Source organism: Bombus pyrosoma, linkage group LG11, assembly GCF_014825855.1.
Source record: "Bombus pyrosoma isolate SC7728 linkage group LG11, ASM1482585v1, whole genome shotgun sequence".
Taxonomy (NCBI): Eukaryota; Metazoa; Arthropoda; class Insecta; order Hymenoptera; family Apidae; genus Bombus; species Bombus pyrosoma.
The window spans coordinates 5,862,894-5,877,766 of NC_057780.1; the positions used below are offsets into that span (position 1 = coordinate 5,862,894).

Sequence of the window (14,873 nt, forward strand, 5' to 3'; positions counted from 1 at the left end):
CCATATACTGAAAATGATAAAAGAGAATCTCGATTCAGTAAAAAAGAAACGAAAACTTACGATAATTCTAGATCTCTATGCGACCTAAACTATCTTCTCGCGTTGATTTCATTTTTCATAAAACGTTAGAAACATATATTTCTCATATCGGATACCAAAAACACCCTGTATACGATAAACGAGTATGCCCCGCATATTTTGCAATAATCTACTGTTTATCCGTAACGTTACGAGATATAGGTGCGCCACGCTAGGTGGAAACATCATGCGCGCAAAAGCCAAGACTTTGATGCATCGTTACAACTTGGTCGGTTCCGAGTATTTTCTTTTTTAATTATTTAACTTGTACTTTACAATTTATCCGGCTGGACATTCGAAAAATTTTTCTAGCTTAATTACCAAATGACTATTTCATTTCCTTAGTGAGGTCAATGAGGTATCTTCTTTTTAGTCTTCTTTCTATGAGAGTTTTGCTCGTTTCAGCAGCCAGCTGGTTTGCATGTGTTGCCGTCCTTTCCTTGTATTTTTCCGCGTACCTGGCGATTTCTTCTTTGATCGTTGGTATTTTTAAGTCTTTGCGTATATCCTCGTTTCTGTCATACCATGAGGCGTTGACTATTCTTCTCAATATCTTCGATTGTAGCGACTCTAGTTTATTTATGTAACTCGTTGCTACTGTCTCCCCCATAGTGGTATTCCGTACGTCCAAATTGCTTTTATCATCGTTTTGTAGATTTTTATCGTCTATAATTGATTTAGTATGTGGTTAGGAGTGCCACTGAAAAACCTACATCAGCCATCCAAGACCATCGTGCTCCTGCGCGGCGCATAGCTGAATAATTCCAACGTGAACGTACGACGAATCAATTATGAACGGTGTTTTTCACTGGCACGCGATTATCTATCCGACCTTGCATCCGAAACGTATCGAACCCGATTCTGGCTGGCAACGAAAACAACGAAGAATACGTGCTACACGGTCGGCCAACGATCGTTTTGGAATTCCCACGGACCGATATTAAAAAACGCGAAGCCAGCGTCGAAGTTAAGCGCAATTTTATACCCTACATCGCATTTAGGCGAAACGATCTTATGGGGGCAATTTTGAGTTACACGATCCCTGGACAGATCGACGATACCGAATGAAAACGTTTCGTTGACGGCAAACGCGTAATTATACAGCCGGGCCCGGCTTCTTGCTTACACGCTCGACCGCCGCGATCCACCGTGTTAACTTTCAGCCAGAGATCATTCTTCCGGCTATATCGCAATTTGCAATCGGTCTTGTTTACGAGGAATCTCACCCCGAGACCAGGACGAGAGTTGCCCGTCAACGTCCGCTCGTAATTCATACGAGAAATGAGCTTTTGCGAAGGAGAGGAAGCTCGTTCCGCCACTCTCTCTAACACCGTTGGCAACGCGAACGTATATGATAGTTTAGCAGAGAAAATTCTCGATAAAAAGATGTATTATATGTTACGTGTATTATACGGTGTGTCGTGTAGAACATTTTGAAATTTCATTAGCGCTCTAACGAGACACGACTCGTTTTATGCTGGTCAGATTTGGAACTAATCCGAACACGTGTATATCGTGCGTGTCATATAAAAGATATTATATATCGACGTGTTAAAATGTATCATACGAAACATTTTGAAATTTCACTAGCTCTGCAACGAGACACGATTGTCACGACTATGTTGATCAAACTTGGAACCGATTTGAATACGTGTATATCGATGTATTATATTAAAGATATTATATATCGACATGTTAAAATGTATTAGGTGAAACATTTTCAAATTTCATCTGCGTTATAACGAGACACGAGTGTTTTATGCTGACTACATTTGGAAGCAATCTGAACGTGTGCATGTCGTACGTATTACATACAAGATCTTATATATCGACGTGTTAAAATGTATTAGGTTAAATATTTTCAAATTTCATCAGCGTTATAACGAGACACGACTGTTTTATGCTGGTCAGATTTGGAACTAATCTGAACACGTGTATATCGTACGTATCATATAAAAGATACTATATATCGACGTGTTAAAATGTATTATACGAAACATTTTGAAATTTCACTAGCTCTGCAACGAGACACGATTGTCACGACTATGTTGATCAAACTTGGAAACGATTTGAATACGTGTATATCGGATATATTATATTAAAGATATTATATATCGACGTGTTAAAATGTACCAGGTGAAACATTTTCAAATTTCATCAGCGAGACACGACTGTTTTATGCTGGTCAGATTTGCAACTAATCTGAACACGTGTATATCGTACGTGTCATATAAAAGATATTATATATCGACGTGTTAAAATGAACCAGGTGAAACATTTTCAAATTTCATCTGCGTTATAACGAGACACGAGTGTTTTATGCTGACTACATTTGGAAGCAATCTGAACGTGTGCATGTCGTACGTATTACATACGAGATCTTATATATCGACGTGTTAAAATGAACCAGGTGAAACATTTTCAAATTTCATCTGCGTTATAACGAGACACGATTGTCACGACTATGTTGATCAAACTTGCAACCGATTTGAATACGTGTATGTCGGATATATTATATTAAAGATATTATAAATTGACGTATTAAAATATATTACATACTACACATATATTATATGTGTTACTAAACATTTTGAAATTTCATTAGCACCGTAACGAGACACGACTGTCATTATTACATTGATCAAACTTTAAACCAATCTCAAAAAGGTACCTACACGCTCAATGTGTTATATACTCTATGTATACGTACATAATATACGTATGTCGCGAATGAAATGACAGATTTGCATTAAAATAATTAGAATGTGATAAAAGTAAAAGGAATTCTACTAAATCCAATACGCTGTACTAAATATCATCAGGTGTCGCAATGTCGTATGATCGACAATGAACTCGTACGTATATCGCGTGTATTCGAACGAAACTGAGATTCGAGAAGGAACGATCGAGCGTATAAAGCGATTCGACATCAGCGGAATCTTCTCATCGAATCGGTTCGTGCGCGGAATCTCTACGATCGTAAGATTCAGGTCCTCGCGTTCTTGAAACTTCGATCAAAATTGTACGCTCGACATTTTTTCGATATTCGAAGATCAATACGATTCCCCGCTGCCGGCAAGTTTCTCGGCTCTTGCGGCCGTTTGTTTTGTCGGGAAATTCGAGAACCGTTTGCGTACTGTTCCTCGTCGCCGGATCGGTTGGTTCTGCTTTATCGAAGAAAGGTTTGTTTGAAGATTCGTGTCGGTTGATCTTTACGTGGGAGCTGCTAGAAGAAGCATCTTCTGGTATCGTTGGAATTTCGAACGATGGGAATCGGAGGACGGCGGAGCCGGCGAACCACCGTAAGAAACGGCGAATTATTTCCCAGCCAGTCGGTTTTTTGTTGCACTCTGAATGAAATTCTTCGGACGCTTCTCTCGGATGTGTTCGACGTTTTATAACGAACGTCGAAGAGCAAGCGTTAATTGGCTCGATCGTTCGCGTCTGATCGTTACGACGCTTCGCTTCTATTATTCCTTCAAACCTAGAACCGTAACGATATGGTTTCTTTCAAACATTTTTATCGTTCGACAACTGATCTTTCTACTCGTAGACTAAGCAGATTGGGCGAAAAATTCGAACGAAAGAATTTCGATGCCATCTACCTATGGTTCTTTATCGAATAAAAATACAGACAAGAGTTTTTAGATTTCTTTTAGACACATCGAGTAGAATTTGTTAACTACCGGTGCGATGATTCTGCGTGTTTCCTCGCACTCTTTTCCGACAGTTTCGGACACAAGAGTAACATTCCTTTGTCTCTGTATAGTGATTACCGTTTCGCAATGTTCTTACGTTTATCTCTAAACGATCTATTCTATTTTAGATAATATCCTACGTATTTTGTCTTATTCGTTCTAAATTGTTTAAGCATGAATTAAACATGAAACTTAAATAGCGGTTCGTTGCGATCGCCGTCTGCTCTCTAGTTTTTTCTTTTCGCCTTTATGAAACGATCGTAAGTAAGAAAAGATAGAAAGAACACTAGCTCTGCAAGCAGAGGAACGCCTCGGTGAGCAAGATAACAAAGGCAAACTAAAAATGTCAATAAACGGGCAACGACGCGTTTCGTTCGCTCGTCCGCATCGCCACGAATCGAAAACTAAGTTAACCGTGCAGTTTCAATTATTAATTTTTCATCGTTCTTCCAAGAATCCTATTAAACGATAGAAGTCGTACAACGTTCGATACGACAAGTTACGTAAGTGGCAGAATTAGCGAAAATAAGATTTTCTCATTCTATCGAATTTCTTCTGGTATTTAAATCTTTTATCGTTTCGATTCTTTAATTTCCGCTCGGTATCAACGGCTGTCCGGAAAGTGTCCTTCTCTCGCAAACGTGTCTTTTACAACAATGCACCTTCGTACAAGCGTGAAACCAAATCTGTGAAATGTCGCGGTGTTTGTCTGAACAGAACAAAATCGATCGTACGTAATTCGACAAAATAATATAAAACCATGAACGTTGTGCGTCTATTATTTCCTCGTAATCGGACAACCTAATACTTGTCGAGTCGATGAAATGATTCGTTGTACACTTTTCATTCCTAATGCACCAATTCTTCGTAATGCGTGTCGAACGCGTATCCAAAATATCGCGCTACAAACGCAGCTATCGTAGGAAAGTTATTTATTAACACGCGATATCGTGGATACCATAAATAATTTATGAATAAACATTCGATCTACAGCGAGCGCGTGAATCCGCAAGCTCGCAAGATGATTTCAGGGTGGTTTCCACGACGGCGTAACAGACGAATAAACGAACAAAGAACGAATCTTCGATTGTTTCGTCAAAATTCGTCAGAAAATTTTGACAGCCAGGTTATTCATTTCCGGTCGGAACTCGCCAGGGACAGTTCGTTCGTTCGTTCGTTCGTTGCGTAAAGTTAAATTGAGAAGGACCCGTCTCGCTGGAAAGTAGAATACACAGTTATGCAAATCACCACGGTACCTGTACGAAAAGTGCATAACCACGGAAACGTAGCGCCGCAGGTCCAGCGGCAGTCAAGTCCGAAGGGAAATTGGCGAGAATCGAGGAAAGTGAACCCCAGGGGCGTACCGAAGAGCTCGCGCGTTTCTTTTATGTGAAATGGACCGAGTTGGAAACGTCGAACGATCGATACCAATGTCTTATATTCTCTTTCGACTATGGCTAAGTGTTCGTGAATATGAAACGTCGTTCCCTGGAATATAAAACTCTAGCCACGTGCAGTTTCGCCAAAGTGTCATATATTTGATCGGTGTAATTTCAAAGCGCGATATGTAGTTTTATATATTTTTCTCTTTTTTCAAATTCTATCCTTCTAGATTCGTAAGAAACTGTCCGTTTCCAATTTGAGAATGTCTTGGACTTTGAAATTCCTTAGAGTTCCTTTATTCGCATATACGTACGTAGTTTATTCGCTAAACAGTGGATATTTAAAAAAAAAAAGCAGAAATGGAAACCAACGGGTGCAAAATAGGAGAAATAGGAAAGTCGTTGGAAAATTTCGTATTCCGAGTCTGAAAATCTCCGTGGTGTCGTATGAGAAAATCGAACCTATGATCTTAACTCGCAACGAGTCGTTAGGAAGTAGACCGCAGTTCACGCATTTGTAGCGAAAGTTGTAAAAATATATAGAATGCACATAATAGACAGAAATGAAATATCCAAGACGTAGTAGATAAATCTCTTTCCAATTCTTTGAGTTTCTATTTCTTTATCCGCGTTCGCTAAAATTTGCGTTCGCATAAACGTCCCTAGTCTACCAACAGCTTACGTAGCGACCGATACTGCTATTAACAATCAAACAAAGATACTTTCAGATCCAAATTGATTCTTACAAAAAAAAAAAAAAAAAAAAAGAAAACCGTACAATTCTATCGGAAAAACATCATCGCGCGAACCATTATTATCGCACGTAACAGCATCGCGAGGACGGAAGAAGCCGTAGAAGATGGAAACCGTGAAATTTCCTAAAAGATCATTCGACTATCGTTCTCCCTTGAAACTCATAAAACTAGAAACGACTGCGTTTCGGCGAAACGAGAGCTTTTAAAGGCTGCGAGTGCTGCGGCCGGTTGCGAGGAAGCGTGCGCGTGTTCGCGATTCGCAATTACAATCGTGTTACCACGGTGCGGCGGTACATCAAAGATCGCATAATGAGTTTGAGTTGCGAGAGGGCGGGCGAGCAAGAGATGCGCCGCCGGAATTCAGGGTGACTTGAACAGAGGGGCTAGGGGGGCCGCGAAAGAGGTCGGTTCGGAGGGGGCCGACTGTTCCAGCGTCTGTGCATTTTAATAAAGATTCCGAGAGGCGCGCGATCCGCACGAGGCCGTGAAAACCGAAGAGAGCGATAAAAAGAGGCCGGAACAAAGGGAAGTCGTCGGGTGCTCGCGTTATGAGACTGCAGTAATTCAGCCGATGCGGCCGGAAAGAGGAAACCACGGGGGCGGTTCGATAATTTCAAAGAGGATTAGACAGCCGCGAACGTACGTACGAGCTGGCGATTCTTTTTATTTCGATAAGTAATTGGCCGCCTTTTGTAGCGCACGGACAAATCGCTCTTTCTCGGCGACGATCGGTCGATTTTCTTTTTCGGATGAAAAGGGAAGAAGATCCAATCTGGTCGAATTGGTTTAACGCCGAGGATCGTGGATGCTGTTAAGTTGCAGCCTAAAACCATATAAAGCGATAAATGGCGCTGGGGGGATGCGGACATAAAGTTAGCGAAACCAAGAATCTTCGAACAAAAGTTTAACCGCGTGCAACTGCCTCTTTCGCTCTTCGTACGTTTCAAAGAAACATCGTGTGTTTAATTTGCACGTCACTCGATATTATTTCCTCAAGTAGCAAGTGTCGTAGTCTCGTTATTTCGGATTTAGCCCGAATTATCGCTTCTGAAATTCGAAACTTCTTGAACGAGTTCACAAGTTATCGTATTATGTGGCGATATACGGTGACTCGCGAAAGTTATTCGCGAAAGTATTTTAGTTCAGTAATATAGCGAACGATTGACTGCTGGTAACTGATACTCTGTCATCGATACTTTACGCGATATATTCTTGCAGTATGTATCTTGTAACTTTTGTATACAGTATTGCGAATAATTATAAACTCAAACAACATTTTCTTCCTCCATTACTTATATTGAACGCTACGGGACATCGGAAGACGTTACACGGCCAATTATTGTCTTTCACAACTGAAATAGAAGAGAAACAGACGATTTTTCAATAAGACGATGCTCCTATCCGTAGCCGCTACAGATAGACGCCACTACAAATAAGTGCTTCTAAGATTTCGAAATAGAATTGTTACCGCGATACCAGCGTTGAATTCTGATCCGAATCAGATCGAGAACCTGCGGAGAATTTTAGCAAGAAAAATTTACGATCAGGAAAAAAGGAACCTATGAAAGATATCGCTAAACTTAAAAAGAGAGTAAAATTTAAAACGAAACTTTGAACGAGTCAACGGATAGTATACCCAGCAGATTAATAAGAGTAATCGAAAATAAAGAAAAACCGCTAAATACTGACGAATGCTGACGTAACAAGATTAATATCCAGTTTATATTACTTCACAGTCAAAAACACAATTTAAAAAATATAATTTTTAATAAACTTCGAAATAAGAAAATTCTTGTTCGTTGTACCTTCAATCTTTATTTTATATCGTAAAATGGAATTGTATAAACGATTTTGTCAATTTCTGCTTTAACATGGTGAAAAATCTAAAAATAGGCTGTACTTTATAATTATTATTAACACCTTATGACTTTCCCATATGAAATATTACACGAATATGTCATGCGAATTTAACACGTAAATTGTATATGAAGATACTGTACGAACTTACTATAGAATTTTCTAATGCGAAAACTCAGGCGGTATACAAATTTCGTCTCGGGAACGTTGCAAACTTATCTGGCGAACAGCTTGCCTGACAGCCATCAGAAGCACAGCCGCAAGAAGATCCAAAACTAAGATGATCCGAAGCCAAGAAGAGAGAAGGAGGCAGGAAGATCATGTATTACGAAGGAGAAATACGAAGCGCGATGCTAGGTCCCAAGGGAAGAGATCGGCCGAGTGAAATACAGGGGATCAAAGACGAATCGGATAAGGAAGGCTAAACCGTGATACGAAGAAGGGTGAGCAGCTAAACCTCTGGTAAGAGGATCTCGCCAACGAAGGGAGTAACGTGCAACGAACGACAGAGCGGTGCCACCAGGAGTCGGTTAGATAACCAAGAGAAGCGAAGACGAACGAGGAAGAGGAACACGGAAGAGAGGAGAGCGCACGACGGAGAAAGCAGGGATCGAGCAAGCCACGGAATGTAACTGGAATGCCGGTGTTCATCGTCCGACCATTCGGTAATGGCTACACGTGTACACCATAACGGATACACGCGCCAACCCCTCACCCACGCTATAGCTTCGACCTGGCCGCATACGCGAGTTATCCTCTTCGCGTGTAAGCGTTACGCGGTGGAACGAAACTGCGAGACCGGCCCTGGCGTGCATTTGATCGCTACGATCCGGAGGATCCACGGAAGTCGATCGATCCATCCGCATATACGTTGCCCTTCGTAAATATCAGGACGCTGACTAATGCGCTCAAGCTGTTCGAAGATTCAACAGCGACGCTAGTAGCCTGTATATTCTAACGATCGGACAAAAAATGTTGGATATATATTGGACAGCTTGTGGTCAGCTTGGGGTCAGAAATATCCGGACACTGACCAATATTATGCAGGTTGTTTGAAAGTTTAACAGCGACGCCGGTAGCCTATATATTCTAACGATTGAGCAAAAAATGTTGTACATATATGGGTCATCTGAAATTTTATTGGGAAATTGTAATAAAAATACAGAACACGAAGAGAAGGATACTGTGCGTTTGTGGATGGTACGTTTACTCCTAAACGTTGCATCTTCCTTGTCCGATCTTCGTATAATATTGCAGTGAAATGAGCCACGCGTGCACAGACGTGAATCGTTAGTGTCTTCTCACGAGATAAATAGTTTTCCCAATAAAAGCATGCTTGTACTGCAAACAGATATTCGTACAATACATCGGGTCTTTGTATATGGATGATTTGAAAAGAGAGAAACGTATCGGATAGATGGATTGGCTCATAGAAGAAAAATGAAAATCAATCTTCGTAATAAGCAAGCTACGGATTTTTATGCAACTACATATTGTTACGAAGAGAACCGAAGAAACGAAATCTCTCTTATCACAAATGCATAAAAGTGCGCAGTCCGGTAATAATTTTCTAAATTTGGCTTCTAACCCTTCTGACGTACAGCGATGAACGAACGTGTAAGCACCCAAACTTAAACTAACTGAATAATCGGAATAATTAATAATTTCGATTATTATATAAAGATTAAGTTACTATAATTATGAACTGAATTTAGAAAATAAAATATAACACTTTATTTTCGTCTACGCTGACAATGTACAGAGCATTATCAAAAATAAGAGTGTGACGCAATGTTTACAGTTTTGCACTTTAATATCTTACACATAAGTCGACGTTGTAAATTAATGTCTGATCCTGATACGATATACATACAACATAAAAAATAATTTTCATTATAGTTCGACTTATTCCTAATTTGTAATTAAAGTACATCGTCTGAATAATAAACACGCGTCCAAATACTTTCGAGCGTACTTTGTATACGTAGATGGAAGGATAGATACGAATTGGCATGAGCACGGTTGTGAGATCGGACTACCAGTTCGATATTCCGACCATCCAAGTCGTTAGACGTTACGACCGGTAACGCGGCAGTTCGTTGATGTTGCTATCTATGTACTTTCGTGTGTGTACCTGTAACCTCGTACAGAGATCTCACGTCCCGAACGATAAGCGGAATACGAGAGACTCGGAGCGGAAGTTTACGCGCTCGTCACGGCTTCTCCCGCTGCCGCTCCCCGTTATTTTACCCGCTGACGTGATTAACTTGCCACAAGTGGCTGGAATTTTGAGAGAAACGCTGCTCAATGCATTCGGGAGATCGGCTAACTCGAGCGCGAATGTTTCGTTCTTTTCATTCAGAATTTTAGAATCTTTGGAATAATAGTTTCGAGGTATAGCGATAGGAAATTTGGACGTGTTGGAAAATCAGATTCTATTAATGTTACTTTCACGATTTTTACGCGCGTATAAATATCAGGCTGTCTCGAAAATTTCCTTCGTTTTATAAGGAAACAGCAGATGCACAACATTTTCGTTATTTTCGGGCAAAATGCATTCAATAAAATAATATAAAACAAGAAACGCTGTGCATCTTGTTATTCCCTTATAAAACGAAAGAAACTTTTGAGACAACTTAATATTACAGATAATTGTTTTCCAATATAAGAAGACAAGTATACATTGGTTTGGAAAATTATTTTCATTGCCAGAGGAGACTGACGATCGACTGTCTGTCGACGAGCGTCTCGCTCATCTCACTATAACGTTGTACGAAGGCCGCGCAAGAAAAATGTAACGAAGGATGCTGCAAGTTTTTGGAACGTCAGTCTCGATTAACGGTTTCATGGTCAATGGAAATTTTCTTGTAAATGGAGATGCGGTCGTCTGTTTCCGACACAGCCACGATTTCATCGAAAGAATTGTTTTCGTCTGCGTAGAATTGAGTTATTGGCGTCTGTGCGTGTCTGACTCATTTCACTACGATACTATATTCAACGTCTGGCTCTTCGTCATTAGCAGACTATGTCGGATGCAGACGGATGTTGAAACGTTTATGGAAAAGTGAGAGATACGAAAACGCATAGAGTGCGTACGATACACAGAACTGTATGAAGTACCCAAACTATAGAGTGATTATTGTGATATTTAGTAAACGTAAGAAACTCTGTTTAGATTCTAGTTCCTCGGTCCTCTTCGTTTAAACTTTGAATTTGCATAAGTATTTTCGATCCAGTCGCTACTACCCGAGATCTATCCCTCAACAATTTATCAATTAATAACATTCATGGATCGATAAGTTACAAGTTACGTTTGCAATCTAATATTTTTACGCGATATAGAGCAATCAGACGATTCGTACCTTGTAAAATTTATTGTTTCATTAGCAAGTTTGCTATTTGCAAGCAATATATCGGATTGTTATTGAATGGAATTATCGAACAAATTATACGGACCAACCCATCTGCATCTCTAGCTTTAACTACTCACACAAGGAGTAATCGACGTACGCGGTACGTGTAACAATTCCCAATCGAGTACTGATGATCACACGTATGCAGTACATCATGCATCTCATCCCTTACCGAAGGCTCAAACCACGATCGTTTGGGGATCAGTCGAAATTAGGAGACATTACTCCATGCGGCAAGTCTATCTTCGTTTGAGGAACATACGGTATAATTTCCGTTTACGACAACCTCGTTTGTGCCACGTCGATTGAGTAATTGTGTGATCAGTGATAGTGTAACTAAACTAATAAAGACTTTTTAGATCCAGTCTGTGTCCTATAGCTCACACGTGTAGAGTCTGTGCTGATCAATAATTTACAAGCTTGGGCAAATTTCATTGACGATGAAAGCAAAGAGTAAGAATTTGAAATAACGAGTCATTTCAATTACGTGGAAAAATGCAAATGATATTTAAGCGATCTGTAAAATGCTTTCGATTGAAATTACGTTTAGCATTACCAATGTAAATTACGTGACGTTCCTTTTCGCGATTAATTTTTCTGCACGACATTACTGGTCGAAGCGCGTAATTACGTATTCATTATTTAGGGTGGTAAATTTAAATCCACGTAGTGGAAAGTCCTTCGACGGTTTATAATATTACGCGCTATAAAATTATATTTAATAGCCTACCTTTCTACAATCAATTTCGTTTTATGTTCGGTTTAATATGTTCCCGCGCAAAGCGAGTGTATAAATCGATGCGTAAAGATATTTTCCTAAAATCTTTAGTTTGTAATATCATCGTAAGCTGATTATTCGAATGTTGCAACAAGGAGAAACGTTCGAGCAATTGGTTGAACGAAACGAGATATAGATTTTGCTGCAATGTTTATAAAATCAAACGGGAGACAAATCGCTAAATCGCTAAGATACTAAATATAACTTTCAACCATCGTTTCGTCGCTAAGTATTCCAAACATATTCTACCATAAATTCCAAATAAATGTCGCCACGTGTAACGCAATTATTAACGTTTACTTTCTACAAAAATCTCAGACCAGTTACGTATGTTTCGCATCTGATACGTAAAATTCTAATATTTCCAATAGTTCGCCGTTTTACGAAAGGGTTCGTTCGCTCGTTTCAAAGTTTATAAGTTTATAAGGTATAAATCATTTTTAATAATATCCTTCGTATCATGTTGCTTCCCTTCTAACCACTGGAACAGCTTAGGGGAAAAAATCATTAACTTTAATAAGGGTAGTTTTTGCCATGGACGACTCAATTATTCCAAGCACGTGACAGCCGTGTTGTACGGTTACGTATTCTCTCAGAGAAGCATGCAGCGTCGTGTTTCACGTAACCTTAAGCTTGTAAGTTTAAAGCTGCGAAAGGCGAGGTAAGTTTAACGAGCCTGCGAGTTCTATGGGCGTACGGAAAGGGTTAAATGCGAAGTAGGTCGCGTGAATGGCTCCAGTTTGCGGTGTCGAGAGTAAGATCGGTCTTGCAGGTGGCCATTCTTTTGCATTACGAGCCGAGCTTCCGAAATATATCCGTCGTGCGGGCACAACAAACGGGACAAGCCGGAAAACACCGGACGTTTGTGGACGGCTCGTAAGCACGTATAGCGGACAAAGCTCAGCAGGCCAGAGCGTTGCGTTCTACGGCTCACGATGTATCTTCTCCACCTCCACGCGCGCCGGAAGTAATCGTTTTAACGTGCAATGGCAGCGATCGTTAAGTACCGCGGGCCTCGTCTTACGTCATGGCCAGATCGCGGCGAAACTAGCGATGGGAACAACGCGACTCGAGTCGTTTACTTTACTTGCAACTGTCCTTTCCAAAGGCACGATAGAATATTTTTTTAGATATTGGTCGTTGGTTGATACAAGATGTCGTACATGTAGAAATCAGAAAATAGAATTTTTATGAATCGAGTAGGAAATAAATTACAATTAGAAAAATATCCAAAGTCGTTTATTTACGTTCAGAAGTCCTTTCGAAGGTACGATGAAACATTTCGATGCTTTTGCTTCGATGTTGGTGTCGTTGATTGATACAAGATGAGGCAAATGCGGAGGTTAGAAAGTAGAATTTTTACGAAACAAAACAAAGTAAGAAATAATTCGATATCTTTGTTTAGATATTCAATTGATCTTTTAGGCATTAGATAAAAATAGAAGGATAATTAAGGTATAATTACGGGATTAAATACATGGAACGCGTTACGTTAAAGTGGAGCGTCGATTGTAGCTGCCAGCCGCCGCTGAATACAACTCGTCGACTAAAGTCAATAATAAATGTACGCAATCGCTCGCGGCTGTAAGGTGACACTAGATAAGTACTAGTGACGCACAGTTGCCGTGCCGAAGAGGATAAGTGAAATTTACCTGTCTTTGCCAGACCAAACGAAGTTACCGATCTATTCGTATTTGTTGAAGGTCACCACTTCTAAGAAAACTCTACATCTGGTCTTTTTAGCTTTCTAAAGCACCGAAGCCATCGACAGCGCATAGACAAAAGACTGCGACGAAGGCAGGCCATAAACAGTCGACAGGCGACGTTGGCTTCGGGGTTTTTCAGTTATAGAGTAACACTGCTGGCGTGCGGATCTGAACCAGCTCAAATTATTATTTCATTCTTCTACTTTTCACTTCCGTATTTAAAATATATTTTTCTACCTTATAATTTATCCACGCGTCTCTCTCTTTATACATCTAATAACCTCAACAGTATTCTCTATCGAAAATCCCAATAAAAAGTATCCTTGCGAATAGACTACGGACTCGCACGAACGTAACTGAAAGAATAGAACTTCATAAATAGAGATTCATTGTACTCGTAAAAAAATTCTAAGGAGTACCTTACCTTGGATACGCTATATATATCGTACATTCTATGCATTTTTGCGTACATAATTTCGCATGAATGCATAAAAGTTCTACCCATAAATTTGACTGGTATATCTAAGAGAAGCTACAAAATTCGATTGTTCTAGCCATTAATCGTCGCTTTAATTATCAATAATCAATAATTTTTCAATATCTCGAATGCTGGAGTGTCAGTAACGTTTGTAAGGAAACCCACGAGCCAATTATTTCAACCAATTGCGCGTTAATCACGCGCGAAAAGTATAGAAACGCTTAGAGATCTTGAATTTGATCTCGCGTGACAACACGCATGCGAATAGTTTATAAGAAAGATGGATTTGATCGAGAATGTTGGAGGAAGTCGCATCGTGTGCCCATCGCTAGTTACGACCACCCTAAGACTACCTACATACTCGGCTACGCCTCGACACATTGCCTCGACCCACGCGCCATTGTCTTCTCTTTCGGACGACGCTGCCTGATGTAAGAGGGAACGAGATACGTATTCGCGGATACGTTTCAGCGAGAGAAAAAAGAAAGTCTGGCTGGAATTATAGGCAGATAGGCAGATACGTAGGACGACGCCGGGATATCGAGATCCGATGGCAGGACTGGCGTGGAACAGATTTTTCAAAGATGTCAGAGGTTTGTAATTAACGGACCGGGCGGCGTTGTTTGAATTGTTAATGCCGGATACGTTAATCACGACGCTGTAACGTGGCGGGAAAAGGCTTCGCGAGGTTGTTAAAGAGTGTAAAAGAATATTTGAATATCACGCTC

At 40.2% G+C, this 14,873-nt stretch overlaps 1 protein-coding gene across 1 annotated transcript in view; it reads right to left on the reverse strand.

The window, feature by feature from the left end:
* The window catches only part of LOC122573261 (protein rhomboid), a 491,317-nt gene that overhangs the window by 370,229 nt on the left and 106,215 nt on the right, over window positions 1-14,873 (reverse strand). The gene's annotated exons all lie outside the window — the stretch shown is intronic.